Source organism: Esox lucius, chromosome 19 (genome assembly GCF_011004845.1).
Source record: "Esox lucius isolate fEsoLuc1 chromosome 19, fEsoLuc1.pri, whole genome shotgun sequence".
Taxonomy (NCBI): domain Eukaryota; kingdom Metazoa; phylum Chordata; class Actinopteri; order Esociformes; family Esocidae; genus Esox; species Esox lucius.
The window spans coordinates 21,577,243-21,600,582 of NC_047587.1; the positions used below are offsets into that span (position 1 = coordinate 21,577,243).

The 23,340-nt window shown below is 41.1% G+C and overlaps 1 protein-coding gene across 7 annotated transcripts in view; it reads left to right on the top strand.

Moving 5' to 3' along the window:
- The first annotated feature begins 73 nt into the window (after positions 1-73).
- Positions 74-23,340, top strand: part of grm3 (glutamate receptor, metabotropic 3) — a 76,942-nt gene continuing 53,675 nt past the window's right edge. For 4 of the 7 annotated variants that reach the window (XM_010883821.4, XM_020040448.3, XM_013138917.4 and 1 more), the window contains exon 1: positions 7,746-7,855. The gene's annotated coding sequence lies outside the window, so the exon portion shown is untranslated. Of the gene's footprint in view, positions 92-7,745; positions 7,856-8,047; positions 8,374-23,340 lie in introns of those variants that run through there. The other 3 variants (XM_020040446.3, XM_020040447.3, XM_020040445.3) reach the window with 2 other exon arrangements.

The following is a 23,340-nucleotide window of genomic DNA, read 5'->3' on the forward strand; positions in this document are numbered from 1 at the left end:
AGATTGACGGCCTGTTTGTTTCTTTGCCCCACACAGACTGCGACAACGATGAGTGGGAGACGCTGCCCGAAGAGACTGGAGACAAGACACTGTGAGTTGGTGAAACAGCTTGAGTTCCTTTGCTTTCTGTCCTGTTTTGTAAAAATCGAGCATTGTACCCTCTGCCTGTCCCTGTGTCCTTGCTCTGCCTTCCGTGCTACAGTACCAACCGTTTCAATTATTGGCACCCTTGTTTTTACAGTATTTATCCACACTCCTTTCATAAGGATAATGACACTGAGCCTTTTCCTATATGTTTTTAAGAAATTGAATAACACATTGTAAAGGGTTTTAGACCATTACCCAATACAGAATATTTTCACGTTTCAGCCTCCTGACAGAAGCAATAAGGTTTTGGTACAAGATATCCTTGTCCTGCACAAAGTTCATAATGCTGTTGACCATAATAAATGCCCTAGAACCAGAAGAAACCAGATCGCCCCATGATATAAAAGATCGCCCCATGAAACCAGATCGCCCCATGATCCACCACCATATTTTACAGTAAACATGGGAGTCTTTTCTGCTCATACTTTCTCATTTCAACACCAAAACAATGCTGGTGCGCATAGCCAAAGAGTAATATTTTAACATCATCCTACAAATGTAAAGCATGAGGTTTGTTACACAGGTGTACAAGTGGTAGCAGAAGAAAAAAAAAGTAAGTATGAAAGATTTCTAATGTTGTGCTTTGGTTTCAGCAGGCATAGCTAGTTTATTTGTCAAGTTTTTTTTTTTAAATGATGCACAATAAACTTGAAAGAAATGTTATTTCTATGTTCAGGAAAAAAATTTGGAAAATCACTTTTTCCACATTTGGTTGTGTTACAACCTTATTCTAATGTATGTTTCCTCATCAATTTACAACATAAAACTATTTTTTATGTTTCATTCACATAGGTTTTCAGACCCTTTCACTCAGTACTTTGCTGTAGCACCTTTGGCAGTGATTGCAGCCCTGAGTCGTCTGTTTTACAAGCTTGAAACACCTGTATTTGGGAAGATTCATCCATTCTTTTCTGCAGATCCTCTCAAGATCTGTCAGGTTGGATGGGAACATCGATCCAATTTCAGGTCTCTCCAGAGAAGTCCAAGATCTGGCTGGGCCACTCAAGGAAATGTATATATCCCAAAGCCTCTCCAGGGTTATCTTAGATGCATGCTTAGGGTCGGTGTTCAATCGGAAGCTGACCCTTAACCCCAGGTCCTGAGCGATCTGGAGCTGGTTTTCATCAAGGATCTGTCTATACTTACAAAGATCTGTCTGTCTCTTCTCCAATCATATTTCCCATGATCCAGACTGGCCTCCCAGTCCCTGCAGCTGAAAACCATCCTGAAAACATTATACTGCCACCAACCTTCTTTACGTATGGGCCAGGTGAAGTTTGGTGCCTGGTTTCCACCAGATGTGAAACTTTGAATTCAGGCCAAAGTCTTCAATTTTGCCTTCCTCAGACCAGAAAATCATGCTTTTCATGGTCTGAAAGTCCTTTTGGTAAACTCCAAACACTATTTTACTGAAGAGTGTCTTCCATCTGGCCGCTTTACCATTAAGGCCTGTTTGGTCGAGTGCCACAGAGATGGTTAACTTTCAAGAAAGTTCTCAGATCATACACACAGGAAGTATGGAACTCTCTCATAATGGGTTCTGGGTCACTTTCGGACCAGCTCTAGGAAAGGTGTTGGTGGTTCCAAACTTCTTCCATTTAAGAATGACAGAGTCCAATGTTTTCTCGACACTGCAGATTATAGTACCCCTACCCCAGATCTGTATCTCGACACAATCCTCTGATGATGCTCTACAGACAATAGTTTAGACCTCATGGCTCGGTGGTCACATGCCAAATCATGTCCAATCAATTGAATTTACAACAGGTGGACTCCTATCACATTGTAAAAACAGCTCAAGGATGATCCATGGAAAAGGATGCATCTGAGCTTTAATTTAGAGCTTCACAGAAAAGGATCTGAAAACATATGTAAAAGTGATATTTCTGTATTAAATTTTTTTCAAAGGGGAAAAAACAAGTTTAATCCATTTTAGAATATGGGTGTAACATAATGTGGAAAAAGAGAATACTTTACAAATACACTGTAGTAACATGAGCTTTCGATTGCTTATAACACTGGTAAGCAAATATTCACTTTTTTAAAGACTGGGCCAGTGTCATTTCTTCAGTGTTGGTCACATGAAAATATATAATCAAATATTAGCAAAAATGTGAGGGGTGTACACACTTTCGTGAGATACTGTACATCACTATACACTCACCTAAAGGATTATTAGGAACACCTGTTCAATTTCTCATTAATGCAATTATCTAATCAACCAATCACATGGCAGTTGCTTCAATGCATTTAGGGGTGTGGTCCTGGTTAAGACAATCTCCTGAACTCCAAACTGAATGTCAGAATGGGAAAGAAAGGTGATTTAAGCAATTTTGAGCGTGGCATGGTTGTTGGTGTCAGACCGGCCGGTCTGAGTATTTCACAATCTGCTCAGTTACTGGGATTTTCATGCACAACCATTTCTAGGGTTTACAAAGAATGGTGTGAAAAGGGAAAACCATCCAGTATGCGGCAGTCCTGTGGGTGAAAATGCCTTGTTGATGCTAGAGGTCAGAGGAGAATGGGCCAACTGATTCAAGCTGATAGAAGAGCAACTTTGACTGAAATAACCAATCGTTACAACCGAGGTATGCAGCAAAGCATTTGTGAAGCCACAACACGCACAACCTTGAGGCGGATGGGCTACAACAGCAGAAGACCCCACCGGGTACCACTCATCTCCACTATAAATAGGAAAAAGAGGCTACAATTTGCACGAGCTCACCAAAATTGGACAGTTGAAGACTGGAAGAATGTTGCCTGGTCTGATGAGTCTCGATTTCTGTTGAGACATTCAGATGGTAGAGTCAGAATTTGGCTTAAACAGAATGAGAACATGGATCCATCATGCCTTGTTACCACTGTGCAGGCTGGTGGTGGTGGTGTAATGGTGTGGGGGATGTTTTCTTGGCACACTTTAGGCCCCTTAGTGCCAATTGGGCATTGTTTAAATGCCACTGCCTACCTGAGCATTGTTTCTGACCATGTCCATCCCTTTATGACCACCATCCTCTGATGGCTACTTCCAGCAGGATAATGCACCATGTCACAAAGCTTGAATCATTTCAAATTGGTTTCTTGAACATGACAATGAGTTCACTGTACTGAAATGGCCCCCACAGTCACCAGATCTCAACCCAATAGAGCATCTTTGGGACGTGGTGGAAAGGGAGCTTTGTGCCCTGGATGTGCATCCCACAAATCTCCATCAACTGCAAGATGCTATCCTATCAATATGGGCCAACATTTCTAAAGAATGCTTTCAGCACCTTGTTGAATCAATGCCACGTAGAATTAAGGCAGTTCTGAAGGCGAAAGGGTGTCAAACACAGTATTAGTATGGTGTTCCTAATAATCCTTTAGGTGAGTGTATATAGGATATATATCATCACTAAACAAAATAGTCCTTGTGGGGTGAAGAGGTGTAGGAAGTGTCCCCAAAAGTGTATACAAAAACAGGGTGTCGAAAGATAGCTACACACAGCTTGTCTAAACAAAACAAAAACAGTAGGTAGCTTGAAATACTGAAATCACTACAAAGCACAAAAACTTGTAATGTAGTTGTGAACGATCAAACCCCGTTTGTCACAAACACTCTCTCTCTTCACTTGACACTCCCACCCCCACCCTTGTTTCCAAACAGGACCTCCTTTTATGGTTCTACCCAAAATCAAGTGCTGAAGCCGGGAAAATCAATTAGTAGGAGTAGCGTCACATTCATATGTTGCAACATTCTTGTGCTCATACCAAACAAGAAACAAACCAAAGAAGAAAATAGTAACCAAAACAATAGGTAAACACAAACCTGTAACCCATAACACTGGTTACCTCCACATGCTAGCCAAGGGTACCCTGACTGCTGTTAGGTACGAGGATGAAATCCCCAGACCCATCGGACTCATGTGGCCAGAGTGTGTAGGCAGTTCCTGGATGACGAAGGCATTGATACCATTGACTGGCCCACACATTCCCCAGACCTGAATCCAATTGAGAACTTCTGGGATGTTATGTATCGGTGCATCCGACGCCGTCAAGTAGCACCACAGACTGTCCAGGAGCTCACTGATGCCCTGATCCAGGTCTGGGTGGAGATCCCCCAGGACAACATCCGCCATCTCATCAGGAGCATGCCCAGATGTTGTCCAATCTTACTCTGTCCAGTGTCTGTGTTATTTTGCACATTTTCATTTTTTTTGGCCAGTCTGAGATAAGGCTTTTTTTTTGCAACACTGCTTAGAAGGCCATCATCCTGGATTTGAGACTGGTGTTTTGCGGGTACTATTTAATTACACTGCCAGTTGAAGACCTGTGAGGCATCTGTTTCTCAAATTAGACACTAATGTATTTGTCCTCTTGCTCAGTTGTGCACAGGGGCCTCCCACTCCTCTTTCTATTCTGGTTAGAGCCAGTTTGCGCTGTTCTGTGAAGGGAGTAGTACACAACGTTCCATGAGATCTTCAGTTCCTTGGCAATTTCTAGCATGAAATAGCTTTAATTTCTCATAACAATAATAGGCTGATGAGTTTCAGAAGTAAGTTCTTTGTTTCTGGATATTTTGAGCCTGTAATCGAACCTAGAATTTACTTAAAAATCATACAATGTTATTTTCTTACATATGTTTTATATTCCGTCACTCACAGTTGAAGTGTACCTATGATAAGAATTACAGACCTCTACATGCTTTGTCAGTGGGAAAACCTGCAACACCGGCAGTGTATCAAATACTTGTTCTCCCCACTGTATGTAGATATTATCAGTTATAAATCAGTTGTTTCCAGCTACAGTAGTCATTTAGAAGATTAACAATGTCTACACTGTATTTCTGATCAATTTTATGTTATTTAAATGGGGAAATAAATCTGCTTAGTGACCCCAAACTTTAAACTGTAGTGTAGATTCATCCCTATGTCTTGTTCACCTGAAACTGTTATTACAACAAACATGTTAAAGACGCAAACTGACGCAATCTTTTTAAAGGAGTGTCTTTGTTTAGATGTTCTGCATGACACTGTTAAAATCAATTATGTGTTTCTGCCAAGGATTTCTGCCACATATTTTGATCATGATATTGCCTGCAAGCATGATTGTGGATTTCTTCATCCTCTATATATTTGCTTCTGCACTCAAACATAAATGTGTTTGGAAATATGCAAGCAATGTTTGACTGGATAATATTAGACCTAAACTGGCTAAAAGAAACGGGATGGTCCACATGATTAAATGTGTAGATCTCTAGATTTCTGTTATTGTGTGCCCGTTCTGTCTCTGACTGATTACTTAATATGTCCAACCTAGACCATCCAGACAGTAGTAGACAAGATAGGTGATAACATTAGCATAACAGATGGGATGAAGAATGTTTGTTAAACCAGATGAAGTGTGCAAAACCATTAAATATGCTTTAGTCACATGTGAGAAGAACAACTTTTTGAGTCACAACACTACTACTTGGCTTGCTGGTTAACATTAGTGGCTAGCTAGTTGGCTAATTGCGGCAGCTGGCAGGGTAGGGTTGGTTGATGTCAGTTTAGAAGGTAGACAATCAACATTATTGATCTTGTCCAACTGAAAAATAAACTTGATTTGCTATCCATTCAGCCCTCCTATCCTGTCATCCCCCCATTCTGCTAAATCCTCCCTTTTGTCTTCTGGTTCTGCCTCTTAAACTCGTTTATCCCCCCTCTTCACATCTTACGACTCTCATAGTCCCTTTTCCGCTTAGCCACCTTGACCCTCCTCTTCTACACTGTGACTGAGTGACTCATTGCGAGCTCACAGAACAGGGCTCTGGCCAGCAAATACAGAGGGAGAAAAAAAACATCAAGATGACCTATCATCCTTTTAATCCCTACTGGCCACCTTATCTTCCTTTATCAACAGCGAAAGTCACTTTCTATCACTCCAAATATCTAGTTCTTTCTAAGAAACTGTCACCATCTCTTCTCTCCCTCATCCATCACCTCCTCTGCTCCATCCATCCCTTTATCTGCATGCATTATCTTCTTTTTTTCCATTTTCTCTCCAATGTCATCCTGGAAATCAGAAATGTCTAGGTGACAGTTGAGATTGCTTTTTCTGACCAAGTGCCCCACTATCTCTCTCAGAACAATTTTCTTGATCCTAACCAATGAGCATTCAAGATGGGTCACTCAAACTATATGTCTCTACTCTGGGTCAGAAAAGTGGTTGGCATTGACCTAGTTAACTCTCTCTCCTCTGTTCTTATCCTTTTAGATCTTCAATCAATCGAATGTATTTATAAAGCCATTTTTCTATCAGCAGTTGTCACAAAGTGCTTTTACAAAACACCCAGGCTGAAACCCCAAGGAGAAAGCAACAACAGTGTTGATGCACAGTGGCTAGGCTAGGAAAAACTCCTTAAAAGTGGTCGAAACTAAAAGGAAGAAACCTAGAGCGGAACCAGGCTCTGAGGTTGTGGCCAGGCCTCTTCTGGCCATGCCGGGTGAACATTTTAAGATTACAAATGTATCGTACCTTGCATGCTGATCCTCCCTGGTGATGTAGAAAGAATATGTAATATGTGTCTGCTCCACGCACTCTCCTACTGGCATCCCCATCAGCTCAGTTTGATCGGCTCGCTCCTCTTCGCTCTATACACAAAGATATTTGGCTTTGACATATCCACACATGGTCTCTACTATCTCTACCATTAATAGGCCAATTAATATGACACTTATCTACTTCTCTCCTTCCCCTCTTCTGACACAAATCTCTGCATGCCAGGCCGACATTTCTACTTGGATGTCGGGCCCAGCACCTCAAAATAAGTTGGAGCTGCTCTTGCTCTGGGGTCCTAATCCAGGCACATCATCTCCTGTCTTTACTACTACAGCTCACTGTTAGTTGAGCTCATCTCTCGAGGCATCAAACCCCAGCGACTTATCCATAGTATCTAGAAACAATTTCAAAGCACCACCCTTTCACAAATCTTAAAATGGATGCACTCTGAATAGATTACTAAAATGTCAGGTGAGAATGGGGCCCAAAATACTTTAGTGATTGTCTGATTTGCCCATGTTTGTTTTTGCCCATGTTTGTTTTTCGCCCAGTCCAGTTGACTAGGTCAAAATATCCCAGCATAAGTTGTATCCACAACTGAAAACGTTTACCAAATAGCTTACATTCTGTATTGTTTTCATTGCATATTACTGGCGTAGGCCAGTACCTGTTGGCTGTAAGTTGAGTAGTGGTCATGTTTAAACTATTGTTATTCTCAATCTTTACTATAAAGGGGAACAAAATCTCACTTAATTCACGAATAGGAATTTAATAAATCAAATGTGTATCAGAATGAATTTACATATCATTTTATCTAGAAGGTTTGTAATCTCTTTGTCCCTCTCCTTGTTTGCTCGATGTGCTAAAGAAGAGTAGGATATGTTATTTTGGTAAGCCTGTAAAAGAGGTGAATGGCCAAGTTTTCTTTTTATCCAATAAAAAAAAAAAAAAAAAACTGGTTGCCAGATCGATTGTTGTTGCTAGGAGACTGAAGCATCCTCTTGCAAGGGCTGCCCGCGCTCTGGTACTAGATTTATTTTCCCCTCTCCTCTCTTTCTCACTCTGTCACTCGCTTTCGCTCTCCCTAGCTCTTTCTCAGTATGACTCCTCTGAGGGATCAGGAGTAAGACAAACTCATCATAAGTGTTCAAATAGCTGCAAGATTTACGTCCTTCACATTCTACAAAAGGTAAATCATTTGAATGTTTAATGTATGAAATTAAGATGTGCATGTGGCTTTTGGCAATCATCTATTTTCATAATTTCTGACAAGTCTACATGCGCGCGAAGGCAAGTTCAATTAAATGTTTTCAGCTGATGGCTTATGACGTGAGTGAAATAAACATTTTGTATGTTGCGGTTTCATTTGCATTTGCAAACACGCAATATTATCTGCATCCGTCAACATAATCAGATATGATAGCCTATGTGCTTGATAATATTTGGAGTAGCCTCAATCCTGTTTCTTCTCTGCTAGCGCAAAACAAGTTGTCAAAGAAACGAATATTGAGTTGGAGTTTCAGAATGTCTCTAGGACGTAGGCTATTGAAGAAAAATGAAAAAAAGTCAGATTTCCTTGCGTCGCAGTGGCAGTGTTTTCCGCAGCGTGGAGAAGTTATTTTGAGTGTTATATAATTCGGTACGCTACTAGACACCGAAAGGACCGAGGATTCCACGAAACCGAAGTAAGAAATAACACGTGAAGGGGTATGTATAACTGCTTTCTAACCTCGGTGACACATTATATTGGTATTGTAACAGATTATTTGATAAAAATATGAAAACTGTATGCCTACATACATCATTAAAACGCATCTAATGTATTTACGCACCAACAAACTGCAGTGTGTTCCGCGAACGTACCGTATTCTTCCGCAGGTGAGCATGCGGACGCGCGTCTGTATACCTGTCTTTTCTCCCACGCGGCTATGGGATTTGGCGGGCGGACAGGCGGTTGTTCATGATGTCGATCAACACAAATTCATTTATGTAATGTTGGAGTTGGAGGTAGACTGAATAGAGGTTGTTTAAGTAAAGTCAACTGGACAGTGAACGGGTATTAGGACAGTTTATTTGCAATGTCTCAGGACTCCTGCCTCACTAGGTGTGTCACAGTGTGTGTGTGTGTGTTATGTTTCTCGCTCCTTAGTTGTCTATGTGTGTCACTGTCTCTCCTAAAAGGTCTCTTTCACATCACAGAGCTTTACCTGGTTCTCTTGAGTGCTTTACTGTGTGTATATGTGTGTCTGTGTGTGTGTGTGCGCGCACACATGCATGTCTGTAAGTGTCTCTGTGTGTGCTTGGATAATGGATATGTGCATCTGTACTGTACAGTATGTCTGTGTATGAGATGATACATAATTTATTCCCCGCTGTCTGTACAGAATTTTAATCTGTGTTTGGGGTTGTCGGTTGGTTCTAAAGCTTGCATGGCCTCCGTAAATCAATTGGTATTACACATCTGTCTTAATGAATAGTAGTAGTAGATTAGTTGAAATAGTTCACTATTATGAATCAAGCAGCTCACAGTGAATAGGGTAAATGTTTACCCTCAGTAGCTTTGCTAAGGGATGATCGGTAATCAGAAAACTGCCTAGTTGGTTGTTTGAAGAGAGTAAGGACAAATAACTGTGTGTGTTTGTATGTTAGGAAACAATATTGCTGAGCATGTGTGTGAATGGATGGCCTTGTGGCTTGTATAGGCAATATATTTGTTATTGTAGATGATATAGATGATCCATGAATACTTCTATGGCCTTCTAGACTTTCTTTTCCATGTAGTGCTACGGACCGAATACCATACAGAGCCTCAGTCACATCATTAGCGCTACAGGTAAATGCAGCACAGAGCCTCCGTCACATCATTAGAGCTACAGGTAAATGCAGTACAGGACCTCTGTCACATCATTAGTGCTACAGGTAAATGCAGTACAGAGCCTCCGTCACATCATTAGCGCTACAGGTAAATGCAGCACAGAGCCTCTGTCACATCATTAGAGCTACAGGTAAATGCAGTACAGGACCTCCGTCACATCATTAGTGCTACAGGTAAATGCAGTACAGAGCCTCCGTCACATCATTAGTGCTACAGGTAAATGCAGTACAGAACCTCTGTCACATCATTAGCTCTACAGACTAAATTCAGAATAGTCTCCGTCACATCATTAGCGCTACAGGTAAATGCAGTACAGAAACTTTGTCACATCATTAGAGCTACAGGTAAATGCAGTACAGGACCTCCGTCACATCATTAGAGCTACAGGTAAATGCAGTATAGGACCTCCGTCACATCATTAGTGCTACAGGTAAATGCAGCACAGAGCCTCCGTCACATCATTAGAGCTACAGGTAAATGCAGTACAGGACCTCCGTCACATCATTAGTGCTACAGGTAAATGCAGTACAGAGCCTCCGTCACATCATTAGTGCTACAGGTAAATGCAGTACAGAGCCTCCGTCACATCATTAGTGCTACAGGTAAATGCAGTACAGAGTCTCAGTCACATCATTAGCGCTACAGGTAAATGCAGCACAGAGCCTCCGTCACATCATTAGAGCTACAGGTAAATGCAGTACAGAGTCTCAGTCACATCATTAGCGCTACAGGTAAATGCAGCACAGAGCCTCCGTCACATCATTAGAGCTACAGGTAAATGCAGTATAGGACCTCCGTCACATCATTAGTGCTACAGGTAAATGCAGTACAGAGCCTCCGTCACATCATTACTGCTACAGGTAAATGCAGTACAGAAACTTTGTCACATCATTAGCTCTACAGACTAAATACAGAATAGTCTCCATCACATCATTAGCGCTACAGGTAAATGCAGTACAGAAACTTTGTCACATCATTAGCTCTACAGACTAAATACAGAATAGCCTCCATCACATCATTAGCGCTACAGTCTAAATGCAGTACAGAAACTTTGTCACAGTGTTAGCGATGCAGACTGTCCCATCACCAGCGCTACGATTGAAAGCTGTAAATATCCTCCATCACATTGTTAGCCTTACAGCTTAAAGGAGTATAGAGCCTCAATCACATCATAAGTGCAAAAGGCTAAAGGCAGTGTAGAGCCTTAATCACATCCTAAGCGCTACAAGCTGAAGTCAGTACAGTTTCCACCTTATCATTAGCGCTACAAGCTGAAATCAGTACAGTTTCCACCTTATCATTAGCGCTACAAGCTGAAAGCAGTACTGAGTTTCTGCCTCATCATTAGCGCAACAAGCTGAAAGCAGTACAGAGTTTCTGCCTTATCATTAGCGCTACAAGCTGAAAGCAGTACAGAGTTTCTGCCTCATCATTAGCGCAACAAGCTGAAAGCAGTACAGAGTTTCTGCCGTATCATTAGCGCTACAAGCTGAAAGCAGTATAGAGACTATATCACGTCGTTAGCGCTAAAGGCTGAAAGGAGTACAGAGCTTCTGTGACATCATTAGTGCCACGGCTAAATGCAGTACAGAGCCTCTATCACATTGTCAGCGCTACAGGTTGAATGTTGTACAGAGCCTCCAACACATTGTTAGTGCTCTACCTACTGGGAGATTAGCCCTCTCAACTGTTTGTTTGTATATGTGTGTGTTCACCTGTAGCACCGATGATGGTGCTTTTTATCTTCTCGGATTAAAGAATGTATCCCTGTGATACTGTTGCAGTATGGTTGTAGTGTTTTTTAAAGTAAACTGATCGAGGATAAGGTTTAGTTTGAGCAATCACTCAGATTGATATTGACACAGCTTGCTCTGGGTGTGATTCTGATTATAAGAGACATATTCTGCTGGTAGGTTCAGTGTAAATGTGTCATGCTTTTCTAGTGTAGTGTATATGTATGTATCTGAATTGTGGGAGGGTTTATTGACCAGAAGTCTTATGTTGCACGGTGCATGTATGCGAGCGTGCATTCACACCCTTGTGTTTGTGTGTGTGTGTGTGTGTGCATGCGCGAGTGTCCTTCATTTCTGCTAAATGTGATGTCTCTCTGTAACACTTTCACAACATTCTGCTCTGTTGAAGAAACAGGATAGGCTACAAACCACTGCTGTTGCATGTAGCTTAACAACACATACACATGCACACACGCGCACACACACACATATAAACACGTTCTGTGGGGTGAGGCAGTGAAAGGGCAGTAGGGTGTACAGCTGTGCCGGTGAGACTCAGAGAGAGATCAGGTCTGTTAATAAATGATGAGGAGGCTACAGAGAGAGAAAGAGAGTAACATAGGAAAAGAAAAGGGAGAGAGAAGGAGGGCAGGAAAGATGTTCTGTGCCGGTTGTGCAGTGTCTAGTAAGCGGACTGGGGACTGGCCGTGAGCAGTCACACGTAGACACACACATATAGCCAGGGGAGCTAGCAGGAAACTTCTCATGAATTGTATCTTACAGTAAAAAGCCAACATCTCTTGTCTCCAGCCGCCAACCTCTCACACTCACCTGAGGACTGAACCCTTCAGCCAGTCATGGTCCTGACTTCAGACAGTGTCACTACAGAGACATGGCATAGTGATGTCTAGATGACCCAGGTTTAAATCTACAATCTTTCAATTCTGTTTTTGATATATATATATACATGATATACACACACAGACACACACACACAGTGACAACGCCAACCACAAACTGTTAACTTACTGGTCATACACCTTCATACTTTTCCAGACAGAAGTGTAACACTGAAAAGAGTACTATATTGCACCACTGGGTGACAGTGATAGACCGATTACATTTGAATTACTTCTAATTCTTTGGACCTGCGACCCAAATGGCGCTGACTGTGCGGCCTGATCATTACTGTAACAAGCTCTGCTTTGTGTTGGGGTCAGTAGGTTGGTGAGGTTCACAGCACACATGATTGACTATTGATCTCTTCTGGCAAATTATGATAAATGATGGCCATTATAACTATCAAGTGTTATTAGATGGACGTGGTGACATATTGCCAAAGTAGTAGTAGTAGTGACAGAGATGTATCTGTTTATGTCTGACACTGGAATGCCTATCACACCTGAGGGTTGCTGAAGTCTCCACCCAGCTTGGAGTTGATTTGGTCTGTATTTTTTCAGTGTTTCTATTTAACTCTAAAATGATATGGAGTCAGAAAACATATTTCTATCAAATCCACCTGGAAATCCACTGAAACAACAGGATTTTTTCAATAACAGTTCTGCAGACTTATACAACTCTCCCAAGGTGGTATTAGGCAATACAAGGGTTATGGAGGTTACATTTGCACACAAAATTACAATTCTAATGTCTGGACAAATAGAAAATACACTTTTCATTTGTGTGTATAGTATTCCTTTGGGGTACTTTATACTCAAAAAGCAGACATTTCTCTTTATGAGAACATTTCTCTTTATGGAGAAACAATGCAAAGAAGAAGCATAGTTTACCTGAAGTAGTCCAGCTTTTTGGGAAAATTTCACCAAATCGATCATAATATATGTTTTGTAATACTGATTTGTTTTCTCTAAATGGTCAGCAGTTGGCATAATCCCATAGGATTGTAAATTTAAAGGTGGAGTATATGAAGCCAAAACCATACTGTACACAAGTAATAATAGTTTAAAACATATATACAGGGTTGGATAGGTTATTTTTTAATGTAATCAGTTACATTTACAAGTTACCTGTCCACAATTGTAATCAGTAACATTACTTTTGGATAACTCAAACTCTGTATCGTAATTTGATTGCTTTCAATTACAATTAGATTACTTACATATTAAGAGTCATTAGAAGACAAATCGCAATATAACCAAATGAAGAACAGATATTGCCAGAGCAAGCAATGTTAGATTTTACATAACTGTCTATTAATTAATGTAACATTTTAACTTTACCTGGGTAATGTACTTTTACCATTGCTTGCTCTGGCAATAGCTGTTCTTCATTTCGTTATATTTGTCTTCTAATGTCTCTTGATATGTAAGTAATCTAATTGTAATTGAAAGCAATCAAATGAAGAACAGCCATTTCCAGAGCAAGCAATGTTTTACATAACTGTCTATTAATTAATGTAGCATTTTACTTTTACCTGGATAATATATGTTACCATTGGGATGTATTCACACCCCTTCACTTTCTCAAAAAAAATGTAATTGTGTAATTCATTTGTAATTTATTAAATAAATAATGAATTGCCTTCAATCAATACACCATACCACATAATGACAAAGCGAAAACAAATGTCAAGATATTTGGGCCAATTTATATAAAAACAATTAATTGACTCACACACGTAAGTATTCAGAACCTTTGGCATGACACTCCTAATTAAGCACATATGCATCCTGTGCCCTTTGATTGTCTTTGAGGTGTCTTGCAAGGTTCTTCCAAGAGGTGGCCATCCAGACAAACATGAATAACCCAATAACCCAAAGGCCACTCTATCAGAGGGTCAGATTTTCACTGGAGAACGGGGAGAACCTGCCAGAAAGATTACCATCTCTGATGCACTCCATTAATCAGGCTATATGATAGAGTGGCTAAATGAAAGCCAGTCCTGAGAAAAAAGGCAAATGACATGACGTCTGTAGGTCTCTGAGAGCATGAGAAATTCTTATTTCATTATTAGGCCTGAATACTCTGAACGAGTCTGGCGACAAGGTTATGCTCATCACTTGGTGAAGTATGGTAGCATTTTGCTATGGGGAAGCTTCTCAACCATAGACATAATAAAGAGTAGACGCCGCATTGGCTGCTGGGGCGCGAGAAATACGGCCGCCATCTTTGACCGGTCATACTCCTATTTGCGTAGCAGCAGAAGCAACGATGCCAGAGCACTGTGCAGCATACTCCTGCTCAAATCGGCGGACCATCGAAAGCAGGGCTCGGGGGATTACTTTTCACAAGTAAGATTTACCTTACCGTATTATTGGTTGTATTTTGTGTCTAGAATATTACCAGAGAGTTGAGAATGAGCAAGGATCTTTGATATTACTGTACTGAAATCGTATCCAGCTAGCTAGGCTATGTTTACTGCCATCCGGCACTAGCCGGTGTTCACCCAGCGAACTGGGACTTGATAAGTCATATTCTATAACACTGACTTAGATTACAACTGACTCAAGAATGCTATTGTAGAAATAAAGCAAATATTACTGGTATAACATTGGCCAGCTAATTATATATTTATATAAATAAAAGACGGTATTATCATTGTTGGGCAGTACTAGCTTAGCTAGTAACTTAGTATTTTGGTGGTAGCTTCACTATTTCCAGAATCAAGTAACTTTTCAGTAGTAGAAACTCCTATATTTACCAAGTAGCTTGGCCACACAAGCTACTTTTATTGTCATGTGAAATTAGCACAACTTAAAGTAGCTTCCTATGTAATGAACTAGCCTACTGCTGTGTTTGTGTTACTTAGCTTGCTACATTTGACTGGGTGGTAGCTTTTGTGTAGTGAAGCTTTATTCATGCGAGTAACTAATAGCTTAGCTCACTGCAATTTCCAAGTAACTTGCCCAACACTGTGTATTATTCACGTGTAATTCACCCTAACAAAAGTAAGTTACCTCTCATGTCTCATACCCATCCCACTTAAAATAAAGGCAACAGAACATCTGATAGTAGAATGGTTTTCAAACAAACTTATTATTTAGTTCAGCGGTATGTGCTCACCTACAGGTTCAGCCAAGATCACTTGGAGCTACTAATTAATTCAATCAGAGCGTCAGGTAGGGTTGGTGTTCTTTTAATTACAATTTTGAAAATATACCTAATGAATATCTATGTCTTGTCAGTAATGTATGTATTGTGTGCCTGTTTTCCATATAAGGAGGCTGGAATAACAATCCATCGGCACTTCCAGGCCATCTTCCGCCGCCTGATGGTTCGGTGTGGTGTCTCACCTGTGTAAAGCACTATATAAATATGATGTATTATTATTATTATTTTAATAAGGTGCTGAGTGCTGCAGAGAGGGTGATCCGCCAAGCTTCACCAATGCCAGCTCCTAAGGTGTCGACAGTCTCAGACATCGTCCGGGAGGAGATTGGAACGGAGGATGTTTTACTGCTTGTGGAACACATTGAGGAGACTCAGTTTGGCATCGACAACCATCATTCTGACTTGTTGTCATTGGTAGTGTCTGTGTTTCTCAAAATAAGGCTGCACCACATTACCAAACTCACCTCTCTTGAACTGCAGAAAGGGAGCACGAGGAAGAACTGTCCTCTTTCAGGGGTTTTAGAGCGTGTGCATGTGTGTGGTTCCACAACAATTCAAGACTTAAATCCTAAATTCCGGCATCCAAAAACTAATTCTAAGCTTTATATCTGTACTTTAACCTTACTCATCACACATACTATCTTTATGTCATATCTTTCATCATTCTGACAAGATTAACACTGAAACTGAAAGCAATGGCTTAAAACTGCCTGGAAACAGTGGTCTGTCACGTTATATGTGAATACTGCTGTAAGTGTTGGTGGGTCTGTAAATACCTCTGTTTGTTTGTGTTTCATGAACTCTAGCCTCATGGTGTGTGTCTCCAGGAATCCAAATGTTGGTCTCCTTTGCCTTACACTGGGTTTGTGAGATTGTGTATAATGAAGTTTATCTTTACATTATGTCCTTGTGTTTGTGATTGTCTTAGCCCTGATCTCTTAACACAGATAATTGTTATCATGGCACCTGTCAGTAGGTGGGATATATTAGGCAGCAAGTGAACATTCTGTCCTCAAAGTTGAGAAGCAGGAAAAATGGGCAAGCTTAGGGATCTGAGCGACTTTGACCAGCAAGGGCCAAATTGTGATGGCTAGACGACTGGGTCAGAGCATCTCCAAAACTGCAGCCCTTGTGGGGTGTTCCCAATCTGTAGTGGTCAGTACCTATAAAAAGTGGTCCAAGGAAGGAAAAGCGGTGAACCGGCGACAGGGTCATGGGCGGCCAAGGCTCATTGATGAACGTGCATCAGAACTGGACCATGGAGCAATGGAAGAAGGTGGCCTGGCCTGGTTTTACATCACGTGGATGGCCGGGTACGTGTGCATTGCTTACCTGGAGAACATATGGCACCAGGATGCAATATGGGAAGGAGGCAAGCCGGCGGAGGAAGTGTGATGCTTTGGGCAATATTCTGCTGGGAAACCTTGGGTCCTGCCATTCATGTGGATGTTACTTTGACACGTACCACCTGCCTAAGCATTGTTGCAGACCATTTGCACCCTTTCATGGCAATGGTATTCCCTGATGGGACTGGCATCATTCAGCAGAATAATGTACCCTGCCACAAAGCAAAACATTTTCAGGAATGGTTTGAGGAACACAACAACAAGTTCAAGGTGTTGACTTGGCCTCCAAATTCCCCAGATCTCAATCCAATCGAGCATCTGTGGGATGTGCTGGGCAAACATGTCCGATCCATGGAGGCCCCACCTGGCAACTTACAGGACTCTGCCCTGCTAACTTGGTGCCAGATACCACAGCACGCCTTCAGAGGTCTAGTGGAACCAGGGCTGTTTTGGAGGCAAAAGCGGGACCTACACAATATATACAAAATATTTAGGCAGGTGGTCATAATGTTATGGCTGATCAGTGTATATGTCTACTTTGAAACTGATGCCTCAACACAAAAGTTGGGACATAGTTAACAAAAGACTGGAAAAGTTGTGCTATACTAGAAACTAAACCTGGTGGAATATCACACATCTAAATAGGTCAGTTGGCAAAAGGTCAGTAACATGGTTGGGTATTAAAAGTCTGTGAACACAGTACGTCGCTGCATCCACAAAGGCAAGTTAAAACTTTACCATTCAAAGAAGGAACCATATATAGACAAGAACCGCCACTGCCTTCTCTGGGCCCAAGCTCATTTAAGATTGACTCAGTCGAAGTGCAAAACTGTCCTGTGGTCTGACTAATCAAAATGTTAAATTATTTTTGGGAATCATGGACATCGTGTCCTCCAGACTAAAGAGGAGAGGGACCATCCAGCTTGCATTTCTGGGAAGGCACCAGTAATGCTGAACAATAAATACAGGTTTTGGAGCAACATATGCTGACATGCAGACAACTTTTTCTGGGAAGGCCTTGCTTATTTCTACCAGACAATACCAAACCCCATTCTGCACGTATTACAACAGCATGGCTCCATGGTGAAAGAGTCTGGGTGCTAAACTGGCCTGCCTGCAGTCCAGACCTGTCACCCATTGACAACATTTGGCACATTATGAAATGAAAAATACAACAAAGGAGACCCCCGAACTGTTGAGCAGCTGAAATCCTATATCAAACAAGAATCGGAATACATTTCACTTTTAAAACTACAGCAATTGGTCTCCTCAGTTCCCAAACACATACAGAGTATTGTTAAAAGATTCAACGTTTGATATGTTGTCTTTGTACTATTTTCAATTAAATACAAGGATAAATGATTAGCACATCATTGCATTCAGTTTTTATTAGCATTTTACGGGGTTGTACATGACATATTTAATTTTCAATAAATTCACACAAATCGGCAAACTGTGTCAGGATGGTGTATTGTGTGTAGATTGATGGCAAACAAATTAATTTAAGCATTTCATAAGTTGAGTCCATGGCACAAGAAACTATGGAGGAAGTACTTTCTGAAGGCACTGTTGTCACGTCCTGTCACGGCAGGCTTGCCAGTGAGATCCAGTGCCCTCTCTCCCTCCTTTGGATCACGGACACTTGTTTTGTTGCTTATCGCCCTCACCGGTTTCCTTAATCACTGTTCCTATTTAAGTTCCCTCTTTCCCAGTGTTTCTTGTTTTGTCTTTTTTGTTAGGCGAATGCCTCTTTTTTTGCCTTTAGCCTTTTTTGCTGTTTTGTTGTGTCCTTGTGGTGTGGTGTTTCTTTTGTTTTAATTCATGTTCTGTTATTAAATGTCCTCTGTTCTCTGTGTGCTTGTGTCCATGCCTCATCAACCGTGAAAAGTGTATGTTTCGAAACCGTTGCTTGTTAATTCAATGTAATGATTGTGCACAAACACGCACATATTGAAATTCACACAATTTTTATGTCTTTATATTGCAATTAAAGCATAGAACAAATAAACAGTTGGAGAACAAATAAATCATGAAGTCGTTTTATTTTACAAAATGTAATCTACATTTTTAACTCATCAAAGTAAGCACCTTTTGCAGACCTAACAGCCGAACGTACTCATGGCATCCTTTCCACAATGGAAATCAGATATTGTTTGCAAAGTTTTTCCCAATACTGTTGCAGAAGTTCCCACAAATGTGTTGAAATGTGTTCATCACGAGACCTCCTCCATGTTTGAGGAACAATCCAACGCTTACTTGATGGCGTGGAGAAACAGAAGATTCAAATTTGGTCCATAAGAGCTTCTTCCAGTCATCAGTAGTACCTTTGGTGTGCTTCCTGGCCCAGGCAGGTCTCTTGTTCTTATTTTGCCATCTTAGCATGTCTTTCTTACTGCCACTCGACCTGTCAAACCTCCAGCTCAAAGTCTTCTCTTCACAGTTGAAATTGCGACTTGCTTACGTCGCCCAGTGTTAAGCTCTGCTTGATGCTGTTGTCTGATGAGCCACCTATGATGCTAGCTGTTGACTGTAAGAAACTTGTCTTCTGATTCTGTTGTGGCTTTGGGTCTGCCAGACCTCTTCCAGAGTTTTCAAGTGCCTTTTGAAACTAGAGGAAAATTCTGCACTCACTGATACCTTGGCTTTCTCTGCAATTCCTAACTTTTATTGTTTTTAATGGTATGTTTGTCTTCCTTCATTAAGGTTGTTAACACTTTACTTGTTCCTTGATAAAAGCATTTTTATGACTCTGAAATTCTGAAAACATTATTTTTCAGTTTTTGGTAACCTAAACTTCTTTTTTTTTTCTCTCTGGCAGTTTACTGCTTACTTTTGTACCATTTCAGGTTATTCACTTACCTGGGAAAATAGGGGTGTTCTATAACATTTGACCGGTAGTGTATACAATATCTTTGTCCTTGGCTTCTATGTTTCAAAATGTATGTTGTTTTCACTGTTTTCAGGTTATGTTTTTTTTTACTGAAAGGGCAAAAAAGAAACATATGCAAAGGCTATGGTCCTTCCTGAAAATGAAGTCATGTCTCGCTCTCTCTTTCTCCAACAACAACACAGTTGCGTAATGGCGCCAAAAACTAAGGTGGATTTGCACAGATGAACAAGAGTGCCAGAAGTAGTGTCGTTGTTAGGCCTGGGCTTCCGGGCTCCAAACCGGGTCTTTTTGGAGTAGCTCCAGGTCTTTTCATCTATATACAAAAATACATTCATGTTTTTTTCTGATCACTGCACGAAGATGTCTGCTTCTTTTGTAAGCTAACATTAGCACAGCTGGGGTGTTGATAATAAACATGTGACGAAAGGGTGTGCTTCATTGTAATAGTGCAGGGTTATATGCACCCTGCCTAGCTCATGTCTTTTGAGTCTCTGAGATTACAATTGATCAGGAACATTTAAGACCGTAACTGTCAGATCCATCTTCATCAGTTTGATACCTGTCAGTTTTTTTAATTATATACAATTAAAAGGATGTATTTTTGCTCTGCTCCACGTGTCCTGCCTGATCTCAACCATGACACCACCAAGCAATGTCAGGCAGTAACCTTAGAGTAGCTAGTGTATCTGTCTTATCTAAAAGGCTGCTAGAAAGGTAGTTACACATTAGAATAGGATGTCATTTCTACAAGTACTCAATAAGACTCACATTTTGAGGGTTTATAGTTACAATGTTGACTCATTGTGGCAACTCCCATCAGGTTCAGAAGGACGAAGATTTGAACACGCCTCTTCCCGAAACATGCATATACACCGATCAGCCATAACATTGTGACCACCTGCCTAATATTGTGTAGGTCCCCCTTTTTCAGCCCTGACCCGTTGAGGCATGGACTCCACTAGACCTCTGAAGGTGTGCTGTGGTATCTGGCACCAAGACTTTAAGTCCTGTAATTTGCGAGGTGTAGCCTCCATGGATCGGACTTGTTTGTTCAGCACATCCCACAGATGCTCAATTGCATTGACATCTGGGGAATTTGGAGGCCAAGTCAACACCTTGAACTCGTTGGTGTGTTCCTCAAACCATTTCTGAACCATTTTTACTTGGTGGCAGGGAGCATTATCCTGCTGAAAGAGGCCAATGCAATCAGAGAATTCGGGTGCACATGGTATGCAACAATGCTTAGGTAGGTGGTATGTGCAGAATATTGCCCAAGGCATCACACTGCCTCCGCCGGCTGGCCACCTTCCCATAGTACATCCTGGTGCCATGTGTTCTACAAGTAAGTGACGCACACGCACGTGATGTAAAAGATAACTTGTTTCATCAGACCACGTCACCTTCTTCCATTGCTCTGTGGTCCAGTTCTGATGCCCACGAGCCCATTGTAGGTGCTTTCGGCAGTGGACGGGGTCAGCATAGGCACCCTGACTGGTCTACGGCTGCACAGCCCCAGACGCAACAAACTGCGATGCACTGTGTGTTCTGAGACCTTTCTATCAGTACCAGCATAACATTTTTCAGCAATTTGACCTACAGTAGCTCGTCTGTTGGATGGGACCACACTGGACAGCCTTTGCTCCCCACGTTCATCGAAGAGCCTTGGCCGCCCATGACCCTGTCGCCGGTTCACCGCTTTTCCTCCCTTGGACCACTTTTGATAGGTACTGACCACTGCAGACCGGGAACACCCTGCAAGGGCTGCAGTTTTGTAGATGCTCTGACCCAGTCGTCTAGCCATCACAATTTGGCCCTTGCTGGTCAAAGTCGCTCAGATCCCTAAGCTTGCCCATTTTTCTTAATTCTAACACATCTACTTTGAGGACGGAATGTTCACTTGCTGCCTAATATATCCCACCCACTGACAGCTGCCATGATAACGATATTCTCAGTGTTATTCACTTCACCTGTCAGTGGTCATAATGTTATGGCTGATCGGTGTAGACTGAACCAATGTTTTGGAGGAGACACTTCTTAGCAGTTAAACTCAGAAAGGATGCAGTCACCTGACCTGCCATGAACCAAGTCACTAGAGCTGTGAGCCAAGGAATACCATGTTGGCCCTACACTCCAATAAAAATGGTTCCCTAAGGGTTCTTACGCAGTTGCTGTAGGGGAACACTCTTTGGTTCCTAGTTACTGCATCCAAAAAATACATGAAAATGTATACACTAACTACTCTAACCCGTTTTGGATAAGAGCGTCTGCTAAATTACTTAAATGCAAATGTTAAATGTAGTTTTCCAGCTGAAACCAAAATGTTTAATCAACCGTTGGATGTTTTGCTACACCCTTGGTCCTATTTGTAGATGGACAGCCTTCCCTCCCTAAAATACACTGTAAATAATGGATGAACTGTCCATCTCACCCAATATACCGCAGAAGTGTGCCCAAAAAAATGCTTACTCACATGTGGCACAAGCAACTCCTTGTTGATTCGGGCAGCTCTTACATGCATGCGTGCACATGCACACTCACTGACACACACACATACACACTTACCTTAAGTATGCAATATGTGCAGTGTATATCTACTTCCTAGATAATGTCCTTACAGTATGAAAGCATGAACACAAAGAAATGCTCTGCTAGTGTGTGACCCTGTAATGAGCTGTCTGTATATCTCTTAGACTGAGAAACCTGCTCCAGTGGTGGAGCTTTTTTGCACACCCAGAGATACATATAAACAAACACACACACACACACATGCACATACACACATTGCGGAGTGGGGTGAGTACTGTGGTCCATCGACCCTGCATGTCCTCTCTCTGCAGGGTACGTGTCATCAAGAACATCCTGGCCTGTTAGAGAAGGAAAAGGGAGATGGGGGATGGGGTTTTGTGGGGTTCTGTGCATTCAGTGTAAAATATGTTTGCTTTTGGTTCTTCGGCCTGGATTCAATTTGAAAGTGAATTACAAAAAACAGTAGCTGTTTTTGATCACGGTGCTGGCAAACATATTCTAATCAGATTACAGAAACAGTTGAAAAAGTAGATGATTATCTTACTTTTAAATTTAGAGAAGATGAGGGCGCAGGATAACTATCACACGTGTTTGATCTGGTTTCTGAGATACACCTTTTGGCAGCATTGGCACACAAAGGTGGCTTCAGATATCTTGATTAGCGACCAGAAAGCAATTGTACCAGATTCACTTGGTAAAAAAAGTATTAGCATATCAATTTAAACAGTTTAGTAATCTACCACAGGCATTTAATAGAAAATTGTCAGTGAATTTAATTTAGATCATTTATATTCCAGATATGACTTATTTGGATGGCTACATAGCACTGTAATGCAATGTAATGGGTTGAAGATGCAACCTATCATTAAAATGTACTCTGCTCATTGACAGGAACCATGATAAGTCATCATTTTTTAATTTTAATTCTGTAGCCTACACTGCATATGTACAGTGCTGCTTTAAAGTATATGAACCCTACAGTGATGGTTATTATTTTTGTATACAAGTTTTAAATAAACTCATAAAATCCTTATTTTAATCCCTAATTTGTAACAAAGACATTCCAAATAAAGGACACAAACATTATATATTTTATTGGATATTTAATAGAAGTGTTTTTTTTAACAAAAACTCAAATTTCATGTGTGCAAAAATATGTGAACTCCTTCATTTAATAGCTTGTTGCACCACCTTTAGTAGAGATAACTTGGAGTAAACGTCTTCTATAGCCAC